Here is a 21,527-nt window from a genome sequence, read left to right on the forward strand (position 1 = left end):
ACATCTGAAAAGACCCTCTTTCCAAATAGGGTCACTTTCAAAGATTCAGAGAGTTGAAACATGGACATGTCTTTTTGAGGTCCACCACTCAGCCTCCTCATATTATATTGGATGTGTAGGGTCAGTAAAATAACTGACTATATAAAGAGACATTAGCTACAGTTATCGGAATGAAAAAGTCCAAGAATGTTGCAAAGGCTAGACACTGGTCCTTACACTGAATTGACGAAGGAATTAACATAGTACCAATGAGGATAATAATACATTACAATTGCTTCTATCTTGCAAAGTGAAATAAAGCCATGTTAGCAGACTGATAAATCCTGATCATGAGACCTGACAGTCTACTATTTAATAAATTAATGTTCCTATGGAATGTATTGGCAAAATGCTTCATCTTAATAAAAACACTGTAAAATCCTGTGCAGAAAAAATATTAAACATGTTACAGTTGTGGCAGAACAGAGAAGCCAATGTTAATGGGAAAACTGAGGGACATCGAGGTAAAGGCAGTTGTTCTGGGGCAGCTGGTATCCAGATCAATACTTGGCAATCTTCAGGAATCTTCTGGTTGTACTGATAAAATACAAGGATGCTTCTCAATAATGGTCACTGAGGTAGTACATCACAGTGTGGAGAATAGAATCTTTGGACTCAGAGACACCTTCTTTTAAATCTTGCCTCTACCATAGCTTCATTTGAATTTAAAATAATGTATTTTTTATCATATTTTGTATGATATGGAATGTATATAGCACCTTTAATCAATAAGATGATTTTTAATTCTTTTTAAACAGTGTGAAATATATCAGACATGCAAAAGTATATAGATAATATATATTTTTAAAATTTAAAAATATTTATTAGGTTCTTGAAAACACTGTGTTCTGCTGTTATCATGTAAATGCTCTCTATATATCCATTAGACTACAGTTGTTAATGGTGGTGTTCAAATAGTCTATATTTCTACTGATCTTTTGATTTCTCAGTTTATTGGTTACCATGAGAAGTATGTTAAAATCCATCACGGTGGATTTTTATTTTCTGATTGTACATATTTCAATTTTTGCATCATATATTTTGAAGCTATGTTATCACGTGCATACAAATTATTATTTTTCCTGGTGAAGTGCAATATATCAACATGTATTGAGCTGCTCTACATTGTAATGTGAATACTGGGGTGGGGGGGTTGATTTTAAAAGCTGTTTTACCTGATGTTAATGTGCCTATACCAGTCTTCACATGTTTGTCTTTATAGTTTATGTGTGTCTTATATAAAAAGCATATAGCTGGGTTTGGAGTTTTACCCAGCCATATTCTTTTTATATGGTAAACCCAATGTTTTACATTCACGATGTTTACTGATTTTTCGTCATAGTTACTGTTAAAATTTCTTGATTTATTTTTATTGTTTCATTTTCATCTCCATATTCTATTTTTCCCCTTCTTTGGAAGGTATGTATACTATTTATATTCTATTAGTGGTTACAGTAGAAAACTCAACATGTATATTTAACACATAGAATTTTAAAAGTTTTGAATACAGTAAATATTTTTACCTTCCTTCCTAGTAAGTAATACAAGGACTTTAAAATCCTTCAGCCTCAATTATAATCTAAGTTTTATGCTAAATTTTTCAGGATGTGGGGTTTACTTGATTTTTTAAAACCCAGTGATTAGATATTATTTTGCTATTAAAAACATGGTCAGTATATATTTAGATTAATGTTTTTGCTTTTTTCCTTTGCTTACGATTTTTGCCTCACATGTCAGATCTTTACCCTTGAAATATTACTAATTTCCTGAGGTACATCATTTGAAGTTTCTTTACTGAGGGTCTGTTTTGGTAATAAATACTTAGATTTCATGTGTCTGAAAATGACTTTATTCCTTCATGCATAAGGAATAATTTAATATAATAGATAATTTATAATAATGAATTAGAATGGATAATTCTACTTAAAAGTTATTCTCCCTAAGTCCTTTAAAGATATTCCATTTTCAACTGACATGTATTATTGCTGTTATATCAGCTTTTAGTAATTGTGTTTCCTTTTAAGTTATCTGTCCTTTTTTCAGATTACTTGTCGCATCTTTGTCACCTGTTCTGTGTTTTCCCCTATGAGCTATCTCGGTGTGAATTTCTTTCTTATTTTGTTGCTTGGAATTCTTGGGTAGGAAGGTATTTTTCCATTGTTTCTGAAAAACTTCAGCCATTGTCTCTTCAAATATTGCTTCCTATTTCCTTATTATATGCATTGTAGACTGTACGTTGATACATGTAGGATCTTAATACCTGTACTTCATTATCCATTTGTGTCTTTGAGCTGTAATTTCTTCAGTTTCATCTTCCTATTTACTACTTCTCTCTCCAGTGGAATTAATCTGCAGCTTAGTCCATCAGTTTGGTTTATAACATTAAGAACTGTAGATTTTTTTCTTCTATAAGTTCCATTTGGTTACTTTTCAATTCTCCTTGGTTAATTTTGATCATTTATTTTTCCTTCATCATATTTTCAGCTTCATCTTTTAAAAATTATCAAAAATACAATCTTAACTCTGTAGCTAATAAACCTAATTTCCACTGTCTTTTTACTCTGACCTTATAGTTTGTTGGTTTTTCTGGCCCTCATTCATTATTTCCTTGTAAAATGTTACTGTGATCTTAGACTGCTTGGAAATTATTATCAGTTCTGGGTTGGAGGGTATTTTCCTGTTTTTTTGTTTTCTTTTGTTTGCTTCTTACAGGTAGTTAGGGGTCATTACTAACTTGAGACTACTTTGAACTAAATTTTTAAAAATTATAAACCAATTTTTACTGTGGTAAAATACATACTGCTGAAGAATTGATGCTTCTTGGAGAAGACTCTTGAGAGTCCCTTGGACTGCAAGGAGATCCAACCAGTCTATCCTAAAAGAAATCAGTCCTGAATATTCATTGGGAGGACTGATGCTGAAGCTGAAACTGCACTACTTTGGCCACCTGATGTGAAAAACTGACTCATTAGAAAAGACCCTGATGCTGGTAAAGATTGAAGGCAGGAGGAGAAGGGGATGTCAGAGGATGAGATGGTTGGATGGCATCACCAGCTCAATGGACATGAATTTGAGTAAACTCGAAGTTGGCCATGGACAGGGAGGCCTGGCGTGCTGCAGTGCATGGGGTTGCAAAGAGTTGGTTGCATGACTGAGCAACTGAACTGAACTGAAAATACATAGAACATAAAATTTACCACCTCAACCATTTTGAAGTGTCAAGTTCGGTTGTTTTTGGTACATTCACATTGTCTGGCAACTAATCTCTAGAACTCTCTTCATCTTGCACAACTGAAACTCTATGGCCATGAAACAACAATATCCCCTCTCCCTTCCCCACTCCTCACCCCCAGTCCATGGCAAACACCATTCTACTGGCATCTCTACGAATGTGACTACTACAGGTATCTCATATATGTACAATTGTACCGTATTTGTCTATTTGTAACAGCTTAAATGTTTCAGGGTTTTAGAACCACACAGATGCTATGAATTTTGGCCCCTAAATTCAGTAAGTACAGGTTTGTGGTTATTGATTCTCATGGAAGGAGACTCTTTTCCTGACTACCTCCATTCCACCAGAAGACAAGACTGAGGAAGAAATAAAATCTCTAAAGACTCCTTCTGTGGGCCAGGTTTTTACTCAGTCAATCCACATGGGTGTTTTTTTGGGGAGTGAAATTAGTACTCCCTTTATGTGCTGATGGAGGCTATATCTCTGGTTTATCTCTGTTCAGCCCCAGCACTTTCTCACTTCACCCTTTGAAACCCTCCAGGTATGGATCACAATAAACTGTGGAAAATTCTGAAAGAGATGGGAATACCAGACCACCTGACCTGCCTCTTGAGAAATCTATATGCAGGTCAGGAAGCAACAGTTAGAACTGGACATGGAACAACAGACTGGTTCCAAATAGGAAAAGGAGTACATCAAGGATGTATATTGTCACCCTTCTTATTTAACCTCTATTCAGAGAAATGCTGGGCTAGAAGAAGCACAAGCTGGAATCAAGATTGCTGGGAGAAATATCAATAACCTCAGATATGCCAATGACACCACCCTTATGGCAGAAAGTGAAGAGGAACTAAAAAGCCTCTTGATGAAAGTGAAAGAGGAGAGTGAAAAAGTTGGCTTAAAGCTCAACATTCAGAAAACGAAGATCATGGCATCTGGTCCCATCACTTCATGGGAAATAGATGGGGAAACAGTGGAAGCAGTGGCAGACTTTATATTTTTGGGCTCCAGAATCACTGCAGATGGTGACTGTAGCCATGAAATTAAAAGACACTTACTCCTTGGAAGAAAATTTATGACCAACCTAGATAGCATATTCAAAAGCAGAGACATTACTTTGCCAACAAAGGTCCATCTAGTCAAGGCTATGGTTTTTCCAGTGGTCATGTATGGATGTGAGAGTTGGACTGTGAAGAAAGCTGAGCACCGAAAAATTGATGCTTTTGAACTATGGTGCTGGAGAAGACACTTGAGAGTCCCTTGGACTGCAAGGAGATCCAACCAGTCCATTCTGAAGGAGATCAGCCCTGGGATTTCTTTGGAAGGAATGACTCTAAAGCTGAAACTCCAGTACTTTGGCCACCTCACGCGAAGTGTTGACTCATTGGAAAAGACTCTGATGCTGGGAGGGATTGGGGGCAGGAGGAGAAGGGGACGACAGAAGATGAGATGGCTGGATGGCATCACATACTCGATGGACGTGAGTCTGAGTGAACTCCGGGAGATGGTGATGGACAGGGAGGCCTGGCGGGCTGCGATTCATGGGGTCGCAAAGAGTCAGACACGACTGAGCGACTGAACTGAACTGAACAGAAAAACAGCAATCTGACTAAAAATGGGTAGAAGATCTGAATATATATTTCTCCAAAGAAGACATAGAGATGATGAACAGGCACATGAAAAGATGCTCAATATCATTAATCATCAGGCAAATTAAACCACAGTGAGATATCATCTCACACCTGTCAGAATGGCCATCATCAAAAAGAACACAAATAACAAATGTTGGCAAGGATGTGGAGATAAGGAAACCTTTGTATAGTGTTTGTGGGAGTGTAAGTTGGTACAGCCACATGGAAAACAGCATGGAGGTTTCTCAGAAAACTAAAGATAGAAGGCGTACATAACCCAGAAACTTCACTCCTGGATATAAAGCCCCAAAAGCCAAAAACAATGATTCGAAAAGATATGTGCACCCCAAATGCTCACAGTAGCATCATCTGCAATTGCCAAGATGTGGAAGCAACTTCAGTGCCCATCAACAGATGACTGGATAAAGAAGTGATATACAGTACTCCATTATATATAATGGAATACTACTCAGCCATAAAAAGGAATGAAATTTTGCCATTTGCAACTACATGGATAGATAGGGTGCTACTAGAGAATGACAGACACTATATGATATCACTTATGTGTGAAATCTAAAAAATACAACCAACCAATGAATATAACAAAAAAGAAATAAGCTCACAGATAAAGAAAACAAACTAGTGGTTACCAGTGGGGAGAGGGGAGGAGGAGGGACAAGGTAGCAGAAGGGGACTAAGAGGTATAAACTACTATGTATAAAATAAATAAGCCACAATGATATTCTATACAACACAGGGAATATAGTCAATATTTTATAACTAATAAATGGAATACAAGCTTTGAAAGTTGTGAATCACTATGTTGTACACTAGAAAGTTACATAATGTTATACATCAATTACACTGCAATAAAAAAACATGGGGAAAACGGCAGCTCTGGGTCACCCCTACACCTCATTTCTCTGCTCTCTCTTTTGTTTCTGCCCCGCCCCCGACCCCCCAAGCAAGTCCTTTGCTTTCCTACCAGCTTAGACAGGCATTTTAAAATATGATCTGTTGTCCCCTTTCATTTTATTCATTATTTTACATGTACTCTGCTTGGAAGTTTTCCTGTGAATGTTCAGCCTGCCTTACTGCTTAAACTGGCTCCAGCTAATTCTTAAAGAATCTTTAAGATTCTTAAAGAATCTATCTGTTTATAGCTAGATATGTAAGCAAGTTAGAAAATGATGCTTGCTCAGTTGCTTAGTCATGCCTGACTCTTTGCAATGCCATGGACTATAGCCCACCAGGTTCTTCTGTCCATGGGATTGCCCAGGTAAGAAGAGTGGGTTGCCATTTCCTTCTCCAAGCCAGAAATTCAACTTATGGATTGGCATATGGATTCTTTACCACTGAGCCATCAGGGAAGCCCTAGAAAATGATGCTTGGCCTTAATAGAACATAACCTTTCACTGGAAATTGTGAGATAAACCTTAACTTTTAAAACAGTAGGACTTCTCTGTTCAGAAAAATCAAACTATACCCCTGATCAGGGAACTAAGATCCTACATGCCATGCAGCCAAAAGGTTTAAAAAATAGTTAAATAAAATAAAATTGAGTCTTTAAAAATATTTTAATAAATAAAAAATATATAATATATATGTATACATATATATGTCTGTATATATATATATATGTTTATTTTTGGCTCACAAAATCAACATGTATAGGTGCACAAATATGTGTACACACACTTGTATATGTATTTTCTTTTGAACGATAAAGCTACACTATCTCAGTTTCATTGACTGCCATTTCATTGCCTCTTCTAAAAATGGCCTGGGATGGAAAGTAGTCCTTGACCTGACATCAGCCAAACTCAGAGCATCCTAGAAAATCCTGAGACCAGTCCTAGAACAGTCACACATTCTGTACCCATACAGGGATGATTCAGGGTTCCAGTGTCTAAAAAAACAGTACTGTACCTATAAGTATGAGTATTTCAGAGCACAGGCAAATTAGGGGAAATGGCCTCACAAAAAGGAGTGCACTGGGAAAAACAAACCAAATAAAGAAACAGAAGAAAAAATTCAGGGGGGGCAGAGGCGGGCAACTTTAGCTTTTTGATGTGAGTGTTCACAGCAAGACAGTTGCCAGGCTAATGTTTGACTAGGTCATCTTTTCACAGACTCTCCGAAGTCCACTGGGCTGCACACACAGTCTGATCTGTGTTGAAAGGGCAAGGACTTCAGCTTCTATAATGGGGACACATCACAAAGAACATGTATTTCATGTAACAAAATGCACAGACAACACACACAAAAAGAAGAGAATCCTGAAAACAAGCCTTCCAGGAAAACAACAACAGAAATTTGGGGGCATAAAGGAAAAGGTTCTGAACCTGCAGGCTGTTGTGGTTGCCGGTAGCAAGTTAAGATGCTAGCTCTGTCCTGTGACCCTGTTTTAGGACACTGGGCTTTCTAGCTTTTTACAGGCTTTTAATCCCTGTAAAACTGTTCATTCCTCTCTTTAAAGGTAGGATTTCTATCATTTGAGAATACAAAATACAATTACTTCAGAGTCAGAGTACTTAATGATAGGGAAATATAAGTAAATAAATGATATATGATAAAAAATAAAATACTTCAGGGTGTCCATAATCCTGGACACCTTTAATTTATTAAAGCAATAAATATTTTTGAAGATATGTAACTCTTCACTCACATTCAGACATAAGGTATTTTATCTTAAAATACATGCACATACACATAAAATAACAAAACTGTGATAGGCCTAGCCAAAAGAAGCAGTTGGGACCCTGAGAGGGAAGGGTTAATGAATGGCCATCACCTTAGGACACTCTAAACCACATTGTTGTCACGTGACCATTTGTGACCTGCTTCAGGTCATTTGCCTGGAGACAACAGCCTGACAAGATAAATCTGCTTCTGTGTCTAGTCCCCTCCCCTAACCATCTGTTCTCTTTAGGAAATGCAGGCCGGTGGAAGTGCCCAGGAATGCAGCGGGTGTAACCCTAGGGAACATCACAGGGGGGTGCCCTTGACAGTTACAGCCACCCAAAGTCAACATTTGTCAGAAAATAACACCAGCATTTCCGTGTTGCTGTCTGGGTTTTTAATCCACAAAGGCTTTGTGCCTTTTAATCACTTACTAAAACTTGTCTATCTGTTAAAACTCCAGCCACATTTTCAGGTGGCATGTCATCATAGCCCTGCCTCTGGGCCTGGTCTGATATAGGATATATGTGATGGAAGAAGACAACCCAGGGAGAGTCTTGTTGCCACCTGCCTCCGAGGAAGTTTTTTCTGCCATGGACTATAGAGTAGCTGTAGGTATTTTTATGACAACAAAATTATTTCATTACCAAGGAAGGTGGGGTAGAAAGACATGGTTGGAAGGTATTTGGGCACTAGCTATTTGCTGATCAAACTCCAAGCCCCTGGGAGGGCAATAGACAGGTGCTGTGCCTCAGTCTTTTTCTACTTAATTATGTATTTAACAAAACAGAGGGCTTTGATGGAAACCCAGGGCCTAGAGTTTGATTAGGGGCACGATGATAATTAAGTGCAGGAACACGGCACATCTCTCTGAAAATCTCTACCCATGGAAGGCAGAGGAATATTACCTGAGGGTTTCTGAAAGAGAAGGCAGAGCACAGGGGATGGACTATCAACACATGTTATTCTCTTTAGCCCTAATTATTCATACCAAATTTGCCCACGTCTTTAAAGGATGCAATATTGATACATTTTGTCATGCTCTTAATTAGATGAAGTAATGGAGTGAAGAATAATTTCATTTATTCTTTCATTCACCAAATATCTGTTAAGTGTCTAAGTACCACATATCAGACACTAGGGTGTAGCAAGGAGCAAGGCCCACTTTCTGGCTTCAACATGAGTATTCCATTATAATTATGGTGGCTTAACCTTAAGGGTGTTATTGTAAAGCCACCCCAAAATAATCATGTGGGGTCCTTGGAACTGCATCCTTTTAATTTCTATGAATGCTAGTGACTTAATGTGCAACCATTCAAAAACAATTCCAGGCAGAAATTTAGCAAACTTAAACTTGACCAAAATATTTTAATATATGTAAATAGAATGGAAATACTTAAAAAAACAACTGGAATGTTTTGCATGTGAAATGATTTATAACATTTAGAATTCCCTGCATACAGTGCTATATTTCTTAATAGTTTATTGTTAGGACTATGCTTACGCATGCATTATGTATGAAATGTATGTGGGGCAGAAATGAGTGTGCCTTGTAGAGTATATACTTTATACACATTATATATAGTAAGGACAACTTATTTAGTCAAATAGGCTCAGATCTAAGTACTGAGTGAGAAATGCAGGCACTTTCCTGGTACTCCAGTGGTTAAGAATCCACCTTGCAATGCAGGGGACATGGATTCAATCCCTCGTCAGGGAACCGAGATCCCACATGCTGCAGGACAACTAAGCCCGTGCACCACAACAAGAGAATCCGAGCACCACAATGAAAGATCACAAAGGTGCAACAAAGATCCCATGTGCCAAAACTAAGGCCCGATGCAGTCAATTAAATAAATATTTTTAAAAAACCAAAATCAAACAAGCAACAAAAGAAATTAATGAGGAACAAAGTAAGGGCCTGGTAAGCACATGAAAATTTTTAAAAGCAAATATTTACTAATGACACTGCTTCTTTCCCATTTCCTAATGTCCACTGACATTTCTTCTGTTACCACTATTGCAGGCAACAGGAAAATATAAGAAAAACTAGGTGCTTTTAAACATGTCATCATAGCTACTGTATAAACTTAGTTATTCTGCAGTTAAATTTTACATAAGAATCTACATTGCAACCCACAGAATGGGAGAAAATATTTGCAAATGAATCGAACAACAAAGGATTAATTTCCAAAATATACAAACAGCTAATGCAGATCAATTAAAAAAAAGAAACAATCAAAAATGGACAGAAGATCTAAATAGACACTTCTCCAAAAAGACTCATGGATGGCTAAGAGGCACATGAAAAGATGTTCAGCATCACTACTTATTAGAGAAACTCAAATCAAAACTACAATGAGGTATCACCTCACACCAATCAGAAAGGCTATCATCAAGTGGGGTAGGACAAACTAAGAAAGTGGAGGGTAGGACAAATTGAGAAAGTAGCATTACATATATTCACTGTGCTGTGCTTAGTCGCTCAGTCATGTCGGACTCTTTTCAACCCATGGACTGCAGCCCACCAGGCTCCTCGTCCATAGGAATTCTCCAGGCAAGAATACTGGAGTGGGTTGCCATGCCCTCCTCCAGGGGATCTTCCCAACCCAGGGACTGAACCCCGGTCTCCCGCATTGCAGGCAGATTCTTTACCAGCTGAGCTCCCTGGGAAGCCCTGTATGTACACCATCGTGTGTAGAACAGATAGTAGGAAGCTGCTATGCAACGCAGGGAGCTCAGCATGGTGCTCTGTGATAACCTAGATGGGCGGGGTGGTGGTGGGGGCAAGGCTCAAGAGGGAGTGTATGTCTATGTGTATATATATATGGCTGATTTGCATTGTTGTACAGCAGAAACCAACACAATATTGTAAAGCAATTATCCTCCAATTAAAAAGAAAACGAAAAAAATCTCCTCAAACAACAAATGCTGGAAAGGGTGTGGAGAAAAGGGAAACCTCCTACACTGTTGATCGGAATATAAATGGATACAACCATTATGGAGAAAAATATGGAGGTTCCTTAAAAGCTAAAAATAAAGCTACCATATGATCCAGAAATTCCAATCCTGGGCATACATATGAAAAAAATCATAATTCAAAAAGATACATGTATCCCAGTGTTCATTACAGCACTATTTACAATAGCCAGGATGTGAAAGCAACCTAGATACCCACTGACAGAGGAATGGATAAAGAAGATATGGTACATATTTACAATGGAATATTACTAAGCCATAAAAATGAACAAAATAATGCCATTTGCAGCAACATGGATGGACCTAGAGACCATCTGTCTCAGAGAAAGACAAATATCATATGATATCACTTACATGTGGAATCTTAAAAAAATGTTAAAAATGAACTTATTACAAAAATAGAAGTGGAGTCACAGACATATAGGGCAAATTTATGGTTATCAGGGGTGAAAGGAGGGAAGGGATAAATTGGGAGATTGGGATTGACATATACACACTCAGTTCAGTCAGTTCAGTCCAGTCGCTCAGTCGTGTCCGACTCTTTGAATCGCAGCACGCCAGGCCTCCCTGTCCATCACCAACTCCCGGAGTTCACTCAGATACACACTACTATATAGCTATATATAAAATAGATAACTAAAAAGAACCTAGTGTACGCTACTCAATACTATATAATGACCTATATGGGAAAAGAATCTAAAAAAGAGTGGATATTTTATATGTATGACTGATTCGCTTTGCTGTACAGCAGAAACTAACACAATATTGTCAAATCAACTATACCCCAATAAAATTTCTTAAGAGATCTACATCGGTTTGTAGAGAGTACTCAGTGAGACAGAAACACACACAAAATGTGAGCACATTTCAGTGTGATGTTATGTAGTGACGCTGGCCACAGCTACCCCTTCACGAATGCAGCGCATATTCCATGCGTCTGGGACAATGGAGAACGAGAGGGTGCTGGGAACACAGTGTCTGATCCTACCTCTGTCAACAGCACCTACTTTCTGAGTGACCTTGAGCAAGTCACTGAAGCCTCCAAGTCTTTTACGCATCTGTCAAAAGGGGTTAATAAAAATTATTTTTTAACCCTTAAAGTGTTAGACAAATTTCCCCAAGTATTGCTTGTAATAGTTTTCCTTTTACTATTTGAGAGAAGTAAAATAAAAGTAAAGTAAAAAGACCTATTTAAAAACAAATAGAAAATCCAGACAAATATTGGACAAACTGAAATGGAGCAAAACTACTTAGTATACCTAAAAGTACTGAATAAAATGCAATTAATTAACTTATGCTAGTAATTGGTATGTGTTAATTATCCCAAATTGCACTCTTTAACACAGACACTTGGGCGAATCAGCCCAATGTCAACAGCAAATGAAGACACTGGTCCTGTCTTCTCTCCAACACATTATAGCCACCAAAACCTCCCACAAGTAATTTTTTCTTCTAAAGCCATTTTTCATGACTCTGACACCATTCCCAAGAACTGTGACATTTTAACAAATAGGATTGCCATGTCTATGAGATTTATCTTCACTCTCTTCAATACCATCATTCCATGAACTATGTATCGCTTTACAGAAAAATGCAACCTCTTTTGTGCTCTGTGGCAGCTGCAAAGTTCATATGGTAAAAAGCTCTTCCTAGGGTGGATAAACTGTGAAATGCATTTTAAAATGAAGTTTTAATTACATTTCGCAATTCAGAGCCAACTTCTGGTTTTAGTGTAATTTAAACAAGGGTTTTTCTCTCTTGCAGCCATCTGTTCCTTTTCCTTAAGCTTAGACTTATGTCATAATATTGAGAATGTGACGTCATTCTCTCCTATGACATCATTAAACATCTCTGTAGGATACTGTGCTCAAGCAGACAATTGAATCATGTTTGTTCAAATATATAGATAATAGGGAATATGCAAAATAAACACATGGCAATCTAAATTATTTCTCTATTGCTTTTTATTCCCAGTTACTCTCTACAGTTGAGAAGCATAAAAGTAATCCTTTATCACAAAAAGAATCCTCTAAAGAAAGACAAAAGAATCTTTAAACTACCTACATGTATGTGAATAAACTAGTATATTAATGTGAATGTACTATGTGAATTGATGGTTTTGAGTTTGTATGAAACCAATGTTCCCGGTAAATATTTACTTGAAGTAATAAATTATACTTTCTGGCTATAGACAATGTTTAGGCATTGTTGAGGGAATAGTCTTACATTTAAAACTTACATCATTCTATTCAGTTTCTGTTTTTGACATTAAGAATAAATTAATTGAAATTCATCAATTAAGAATTTTTCAGATTTTGTAATTAAGCTGTAACTGCCACTAGTAATATAGGAATACATCTGACTAATGTTTTGAATTATAGTAACATTGAATTTATTAGATTATAGTAATTTATATATTAATTTCTTTTAGACATATTATAAATATTTTAAAAATTATTTTAGTTATTAAATCAATAGTTCTAGGTGAGTTTAATAATTCTTTTAAGTAGCTGTTGAAGAACTCTCATTAAATTGTAAAGAATCCCACACGGTATGATCTGCACAAATATTCATTGGTTTTAAATTAAGAAATTCAGTGATGAGGGAGACAGAATTTTCAGGGGTGTTTCTTTCATGGTAAACAATTTTTATAATAACCAGTCATTGAAATTCAACATTGTTTTAAATAAATCAGTTGTCTATAAGTATCCCCTTATTATTGTATTTTTAAATTAAAGAAAATTTTAATTACTTGGTCAAGTTCATAAGTTTTAGCACTGAATATATTCTGTGTTTCTGGATGTGTCAGGCTCTGAACTCAAGTCTCAAAATAGACCAACACATGATGCTTACCCTCCAGGCCCAGGAAGTCACAGGCTGGATGACTGACGAATTCCAAAAAAGTCACTGCACAATATAATGGCAAGTGCACTAGCCTATAAGCTAGAATTCCTGGATTCCTGATCAGTTAAGAAACCCAAGCTTTGGTTTCTTCATTTCTGCATTCGTGTTAGTACCCAGCATCTGTATTTCACCAGTTCATTATGAGTTTCAGAACCTGCCCTTTCCATGCTCTTGGTAGTATTTAATGATGCCAACATCTAATGAACTGCCCACAGGAGGCACTGGTTTCTCCTTCTCCACTTCTGTCACGATGGGGACCAAGTCCCATCACTTGACTCTTCCTTCTTGCCCTGTTCTGGTCTATGATAGCATGATTCGCCCAGATGCTAACCTCAATTCCCCTTCCCTTTGCACCCACACAAACTAATAACTGTCTACCCCACAAAGATTTCCAAATACAGCCCCTCCTATCCATTCTTCTGTTGTTAACTTAATTCAGATCCTCATTTGTCCCCTAAACCACTGTAATTATCTCTAAACAGGAAATCTCTCTTAGTTTTGCTCCCTAATCTAGCCTCCATGTTGCCACTATTTGGATCTTTCCAAACACAAATCTGCTTTATATATCTCCATCCTGATTTACAGCTCTTCAGAGGTTGCATGTCACCTGCGGCACAAAATCCAAACATCCGGGTCATTTGGTCCCTACCAATCTTTCCAACTCATCTCCCGTCCTTTCTAGATGCACAGGCAGAAGCTGGGCTAAAGCCACACTGATCACGATTCTGACTAACCTATGCTGATTGTTCCTGCATGCCTCTCACATGACCTCATCCCTCTGATGTAAATACAATATTCTCTGATCTACTAGGCAGAGCCTTTCTTCAATATACATCTCATCAGAGATGTTTTTCTCTATCAAGCCTTTCTTGAATGAGCCAAGCAGTGTTTGGTATCTCCTCTGTGTCATCCCAGATCCTAGGAGTATTTTCTTAGACTCGGTAAGGTCTGAAAAGCAATGATCTGTTTCCATGTCTGTTTTTCCTATTGGACAGGGATCTTCTTGAAGGACGGGATTCCATATTATTTGTCTTTGTTTTCCCAGCTCGTACATCATAGTAAATAAATGATCAACAATTTCTTATTAGATGGATGAATGGATGGATAGATGGATGCATCTCCCCTCATGCACGTTAGCACTGATAAATTCAGCCTTATCTTCCAGAAACAACAAGCTCATTTACCTCTCAATAGGTATTCTTCTGGATTTTCCATCCTTCATCTGACAACTTGAACCCCACCAACCTACATCTGAATAGTTTTCTTCAAGACTCAACTCAAATGAGTTGCTTCTTTCATTTTCTTTTCACAATATTTTGTATGTACTGTACTATAAAAAGCTTTCAATTACAATAACTGTAATTATTAATTTAAATCTGTGTTTCCTTCCATGACTTTCAGTTCTTTGAGACTGCTGCTTAAATTTCTTATTCATAGGAGTATTCCCAACACAAAAGCTAGCACAGGGTAGATAGCAGTACAAGACAGTAAATGTTTGCTGAATTAATTCATGAAGGTGTGCTTGAATGTATGAGATGAAATCATATATTTGCAAGTTCTTTGAAACCGGAAAAGCCCAAGACAAATGTTAGGTAATGTTATCATCTGGATCACACCCACGTATCATATCCTTTTCTCTGCTTCTTAGTCCTTTCTTCCCAGAGAGCTCACAGGCCCGTGTCTAAATTATCACTTCACACAGATTTCCTTGCTCCAACTCAGAGTGCATTTTGACATTAAACTAAACCCCTCAGCTCTTGGATAAAGATCTAGAATATAAAGAGGTTTGAAAAACAGAATCAATCGTCTTGCGTTTCAGTACTGGCCTTAAAAATGTACATACGTGATAACCATATTCTGAAAATAAAGACAGCCAGGTGGTGTCAGAGAACTGTTTTCTTAGCTAATAGCAATATATTTGTCATCAATATATGCCTGTTCCTTATAAAGAGAGAATCTGTTTACTGGTTGAGGAGCAAACAGAAGAAATGATATAATATAAACAACAAGAATAAATACTTGATACGCATATCTCATCTTCCTCTTGGGAAGTTCCAGGATATTTTACAGATAACATTTGTGATCAACATTATTGACCCTGAAGAAGGGACTTTCTCCAGTGTGAAACACCGTAGCTCTTCTGCGTCTCACAATCACCACACTATTTAGGGCAAGAGGTGAAAGATATTTACCTCAAAGGCTGGGGAAGACTGGAATAAGAAAGAATGTAATTATTCATGAAAATAGACTATATGGTAACCCACTCCAGTATTCTTGCCTGGAAAATCCCATGGACAGAGGAGCCTGGCGGGCCATAGTTCATGGGGTCACAAAGAGTCGGACACGACTGAGTGACTAACACACATAGAATATGGAATGAGGAAATCTGGCTGAAGTTGACACCTTCGCTCTTGTAAGAAGTGCTATGAGATCACTGATGACCGGGAGGGGCAGGACCTCTGTTTAAGCCTCATCTGAAAGACGTCAAGCAGAGTATATTTTCCCCTGGTACCATTTTGACATCTGGGGTCAATCCTTTCTCCAAGCGGGAAAAAAAAAAGTCACATGCATAAATGCAGCTTCAGTAGCATCCTGACAGTCCCTGGAAGTCATCCAGCTGATTGTCAGTTGAGTGTAGTTAAGTCACCTTGTTAGAGATTCTGTATGCTGGGTGAGATGCTTTTATGATGGGGTGTATTTCTCCATACGGAAGTGCTGTGGTAGGGAATGTGGTGGTGGAAGTGGGAGGGTGCTCTCATCACAAAAGGAGCAGTGTGGTGTAAGACCGGGACATCTGAAGACGAATACAAATTGTTCTTATTCACCAGCTGCTCATTCAGAAGTTAAGGACTCCCAGACTTTTCTGAGACTTAGTTTCTTCATCTATAAAATGAGGACAATCACTGAGGGTGGGGCCCTCATGATGGGATTAATGCTCTTCTAAGAAGAGACACCAGAAAACTTGTGAGAATGTGGCTGTCTGCAAGCCAGAAAGATAGCTCTCACCAGACCTGACCATGCTGATACCCTGACCTCAGATTTCTAGCCTCCAAACTATAAAAAACAATATATGTCTATTGTGTAAGCCAAAAAAAAATAAAAATAAAATGGGATGCTCATACTTTTCTCATGTAGTTTTTGTAAGAATTAAATGATATGGGGCCAAATGCCTGAGGATTATTAAGTGTTTTATTTTCTTGCTTCACCTGCTTCTCCATCCTACCACCTCATTAATATCTAATCCTAAACTCTTTTTTTCTTTTTTCTTTTTTTTGCAGGGCTCTCTTCTGAAAAGTATGTATGACCACTGACACTACTTTTTCCCATAGATTTTATACTGTGTTCCCTTCTTTAACAGGGAGAAATTAAGTGAACTCGTTTCTTAGTTGCCTTCACACTAATGTTCAGTTATCTAGGCTGGGTCACATCACCAGATGTCACTAATCATAATATTGGGTTGGCCAAAAACTTCGTTTGTGATTTTTTTCATAACATTTTATGGAATGAACTTTTTGGCCAACTCAATATATGCGTGTATATGTGTGTGCAAGGCTTCTCCGGTGGCTCAGTGGCAAAGAAAATTCAGGTTAGATCCCTGGGTTGGGAAGATCCCCTGGATCTGGCAACCCACTGGAAATGACAAGCCACTCCAGTATTCTTGCCTGGGAAATCCCATGGACAGAAGAGTCTGGTGGGCTACAGTCCAGGGTTTGCAAAAGAGTTGGACGCCACTTAGCGACTAGACTAAACTAGAGACATATGTGTATGTATGTGTGTATATATATATATCTCTCCTGGCTTTTTAATGACAGCAAATTTGTCTGTCTCCTTTTTTAACTTCATTTACCCAATGTCTAAAACATGAGCCTAATTGCTTCTTTTCTGAAGTCTTCTCTCCCCTCTACATTACTGTGAAATTTTTAACGGTGTTTTACAGAAGGACCATTTCCCTTAAGTCATACTCCTTTCTAATTCCCAGGGATTACATTTGACACTTACATGTGTAGATGAATCTTTCTGAACGTATTCATCTTTCTCTAGAAACTTACCATGCCATTTTTCAGATGACATTTACAATCCAGGCAGGATTTATATGTAACTGATGTCTGGAGGTCTGGATGCCTGCATTCCCCATCCCTCCCTGAGATAAAGCTTTTGGAAGACCACATACAGGAGGATCACACAGGGTCTCATGGGCCACTGTAAGGCCTTGGCTCTTTCTCAAGGAAAATGAGGAGCTGTTGGTGGGTTGTAAGCAGAAGAGAGACCTGATTTGACTTAGTTGTGAAGACAGACTTTGGTGGTTGTAATTGAATAGACAGTAACAGAGCGAAGGTAGAGAAACAAGGAGAGTGTTTGAGGATCTATTGCAAGGATCCTGCAAAAGATGATGGAGTTTTGGATCAAGAGGGCAGCAGGGAAGGTTGTGACGTACCTGGATTCTGGTCATATTTCGAAAGTCAAGCCATAAGTCTATTTGATGGGCTAGATGTAGAGGGTTTTACAGGAAGAAAGAGGAAAAAATCCCAAGGTTGTTGGTCTGAGCAGTGGATGGATGCAGTTGCTGTCAACTTAGGGCAGTGTGCTGCAGCAACTGGTTTGGGGTGGGACATGAGGGATTTAGTTCAAGGCATGTTAAACTTGAGTTGTCTATTAGACATCCAAGTAGAGATGGCAAGCAGGCAATTAGACATGCAAATCTGAACTTTGGGAGAAAGGACCTCACCATGGAAGACCCTTAATATGTGACCTTTAATATTTGTGAGAGGCTTAGACAAACCTCAGGTTCTAAGCAACAGTCATGATTAATAGAGCTTCTTCTCCTTCTCTGACCATATCACTGGAAATATCCAGAATGACATAATGGTCAAATCCTGTCTATTATATGCAGTGATTGAAGACCTCCACAAAATAATCCTTTCTTATTTGGGGAGTAAATTTCTCATTTTTCAAGTGCAGTTTGAAGGTACAGTGGGGAGGGAATTACATTTTAAAATAAAAATTAAAAAACATGATGCACATACAAAGTCAATGCAATTCTGGAAAATGTCCTTTGAGGATAAACTATTTAGCCATCGGAGATGTCACATAGTATGATGATTAAGGAAGTAGATTCTAGCCTCAAAATGAATTTACATTCCAGCACATCACCTTGCATATCTAATCTCTATGCCCCAGTTTCCTCATCTATACACCTGAGACAAGATGGGATTATAGAGAATATTAAGTGAGATAATAAATAAAAAGCACATAGCACAATGCCAGAAGCATAGTAAGTTCTTATACTTGTTGGCTATGATGATAATAAGCAAATTTATTTTTCAGTTGGAACTAAGACTGAAAGATTTTCTTATAGTTTTTCATTTACCATGGATATAGACTCACTATATCACTTAAATTCTTAGAAAACTGAGTCTCAAGGAATTTAGGCCTAAAGAAGCAAAAAGACATTGCAATCAGAAATAAGAGTCTGATCCAACCTGTTACGGGCAACTCCATTGCCTTTCTTGACTCCCCACCCTGACCCACCCTGGTATTTTGCCCATATTGGTAATCAACAAATGGCAGTTAACAAACCAAATGAACTTCCTCAAAAGGAAAAAAAAAATACTAAACTTATCTCTTCCCCCTTATGTTAATTGTGTATATTTCATTTTAAAGCATGATTCTTTGGGGAAAACAGAATATGTTTACTATAGAAAAACACATATTCTTTTAGCCGAGTAATTTTGGAAGCAAAAATGGTCTCCATGGTAAGAAGAAAGAAAAGGAGTAGTATTAATAGAAGGTGGCACCGAGCTAATGTGCATTTTATAGTATAAAGGAAAGAGTTTTTTTAGCCTCCCTGCCTAAAACAACATCATGAACTAGAAGTTATGCTAAATTGGTGAAGAGAATAAAAAGGAACCAGCTAGAGTATGACTGCTCAGAATCAGAGTCAAGAGCCAGCTACCAGGAAGCAGCCCGGGACAGCAGAATCCTCTCACTCATGGACACAGAGGTTTAACTGGTCCTCCCAGGGTTTGGAAGAGAGGTTCTGAAAATACTTCTGACCTCTTAGTAGCAGATTTATAGACATATAATAGTGCTTTAATCCTGGCATCCTGATATTACCAAAGTAATAGAATATCAGAATGGAAAAAAGTCTAATAAGACAATGATTATCTGATGTTCCACTTCTTCTCCAGGCCAGCTTTGGATCCTGAACAATCTCTTCTTTTCTCTTAACTCCCTTCACGCACCGTTTAACGAGGCTTTTTTCCCTTCTTATTTTTTTCCATATGGCCTCCTGGTAGGATCCTTCGTTTCTTCATCCTTCTTCCCTCCCTCCCTTCTTTCCTTCCTTCCTTTCTCTCTTCCTTTTTCTTTCTTTCTTCTTTCTGTTTTTGAATCTCTGCAGTGATACTTTAGGGATTAACTTTCAGCACAGTTCAGTCGCTCACTCGTGTCCAACTCTTTGCGACCCTATGAACTGCAGCACACCAAGCTTTCCTGTCCATCACCAATTCCCAGAGCTTACTCAAACTCATGTCTATTGAGTCAGTGATGCCATCCAACCATTTCAACCTTTGTCGTCCCCTTCTCCTCCCACCTTCAATCTTTCTGAGCATCAGGGTCTTTTCTAATGAGCCAGTTCTTTGCATCAGATGGCCAAAGTTTTGCGGTTTCAGCTTCAGCATCAGTCCTTCCAATGAATATTCAGGACTGATTTCCTTTAGGATGGACTGGTTGGATCTCCTTGCTGTCCAAGGGATTCTCGAGTCTTCTCCAATACCACAGTTCAAAAGCATCAATTCTTCGGCACTCAGTTTTCTTTATAGTCCAACTCTCACATCCATACATGACCACTGGAAAAACCATAGCTTTCATTAGACGGACCTTTGTCAGAAAAGTAATGTCTCTACTTTTTAATATGCTGTTGAGGTTGGTCATAGCTTTTCTTCCAAGGAGCAAGCATCTTTTAATTTCATGGGTGCAGTCACCATCTGCAGTGATTTTGAAGCCCAAAAAGATAAAGTCTGTTACTGTTTCCATTGTTTCCCCATCAATTTGCCATGAAGTGATGGGACCAGATACCATGATCTTAGTTTTCTGAATGTTGAGTTTTAAGCCAACTTTTTCCATTCTCCTCATTCACTTTCATCAAGAGGCTCTTTAGTTCTTTTTTGCTTTCTGCCATAAGGATGGTGATATCTGCATATCTGAGGTTGATATTTCTCCTGGAAATCTTGACTCCAGCTTGTGCTTCATCCAGCCTGGCATTTTGCATGATGTACTCCGCATATAAGTTAAATAAGCAGGGTGACAATATACAGCCTGACATACTCCTTTCCCAATTTGAAACCAGTCTGTTGTTCCATGTCCAGTTCTAACTGTTGCTTCTTGACCTGCATACAGAATTCTCAGGAGGCAGGTCAGGTGGTCTGGTATTCTCATCTCTTTCAGAATTTTCCAGTCTGTTGTGATCACACAATCAAAGGCTTTGACATAGTCAATAAAGCAGAAGTAGATGTTTTTCTGAAACGCTCTTGCTTTTTTGATGATTCAAAGGATGTTGGCAATTTGATGTCTGGTTCCTCTGCCTTTTCTAAATCCAACTTGAACATCTGAAAGTTCATAGTTCACATACTGTTGAAGCCTGGCTTAGAAAATTTTGAACATTACTTTTCCTAGCGTGTGAGATGAGTGCAATTGTGCAGTAGTTTGAGCATTCTTTGGCAATGCCTTTCTTTGGGGTTGGAATCAAAACTAACCTTTTCCAGTCCTGTGGCCACTGCTGAGTTTTCCAAATTTGCTGGCATATTGAGTGCAGCACTTTCACAGCATCATCTTTCAGGATTTGAAATAGCTCAACTGGCATTCTGTCACCTCCACTAGCTTTGTTCGAAGTGATGCTTCCTAAGGCCCACTTTACTTTGCATGCCAGGATGTCTGATACTAGGTGAGTGATCACACCATCGTGATTATCTGGGTCATAAAGATCTTTTTTGTATAGTTCTTCTGTGAATTCTTGCCACCTCTTCTTAATATCTTCTGCTTCTGTTAGGTCCATACCA

At 38.1% G+C, this 21,527-nt stretch overlaps 1 protein-coding gene across 4 annotated transcripts in view; it reads left to right on the forward strand.

Moving 5' to 3' along the window:
* PTER (phosphotriesterase related) overlaps positions 1-21,527 on the forward strand; it is a 79,210-nt gene that overhangs the window by 47,580 nt on the left and 10,103 nt on the right. The window lies entirely within an intron of this gene.

Source organism: Budorcas taxicolor, chromosome 13 (assembly GCF_023091745.1).
Source record: "Budorcas taxicolor isolate Tak-1 chromosome 13, Takin1.1, whole genome shotgun sequence".
NCBI classification, from domain to species: domain Eukaryota; kingdom Metazoa; phylum Chordata; class Mammalia; order Artiodactyla; family Bovidae; genus Budorcas; species Budorcas taxicolor.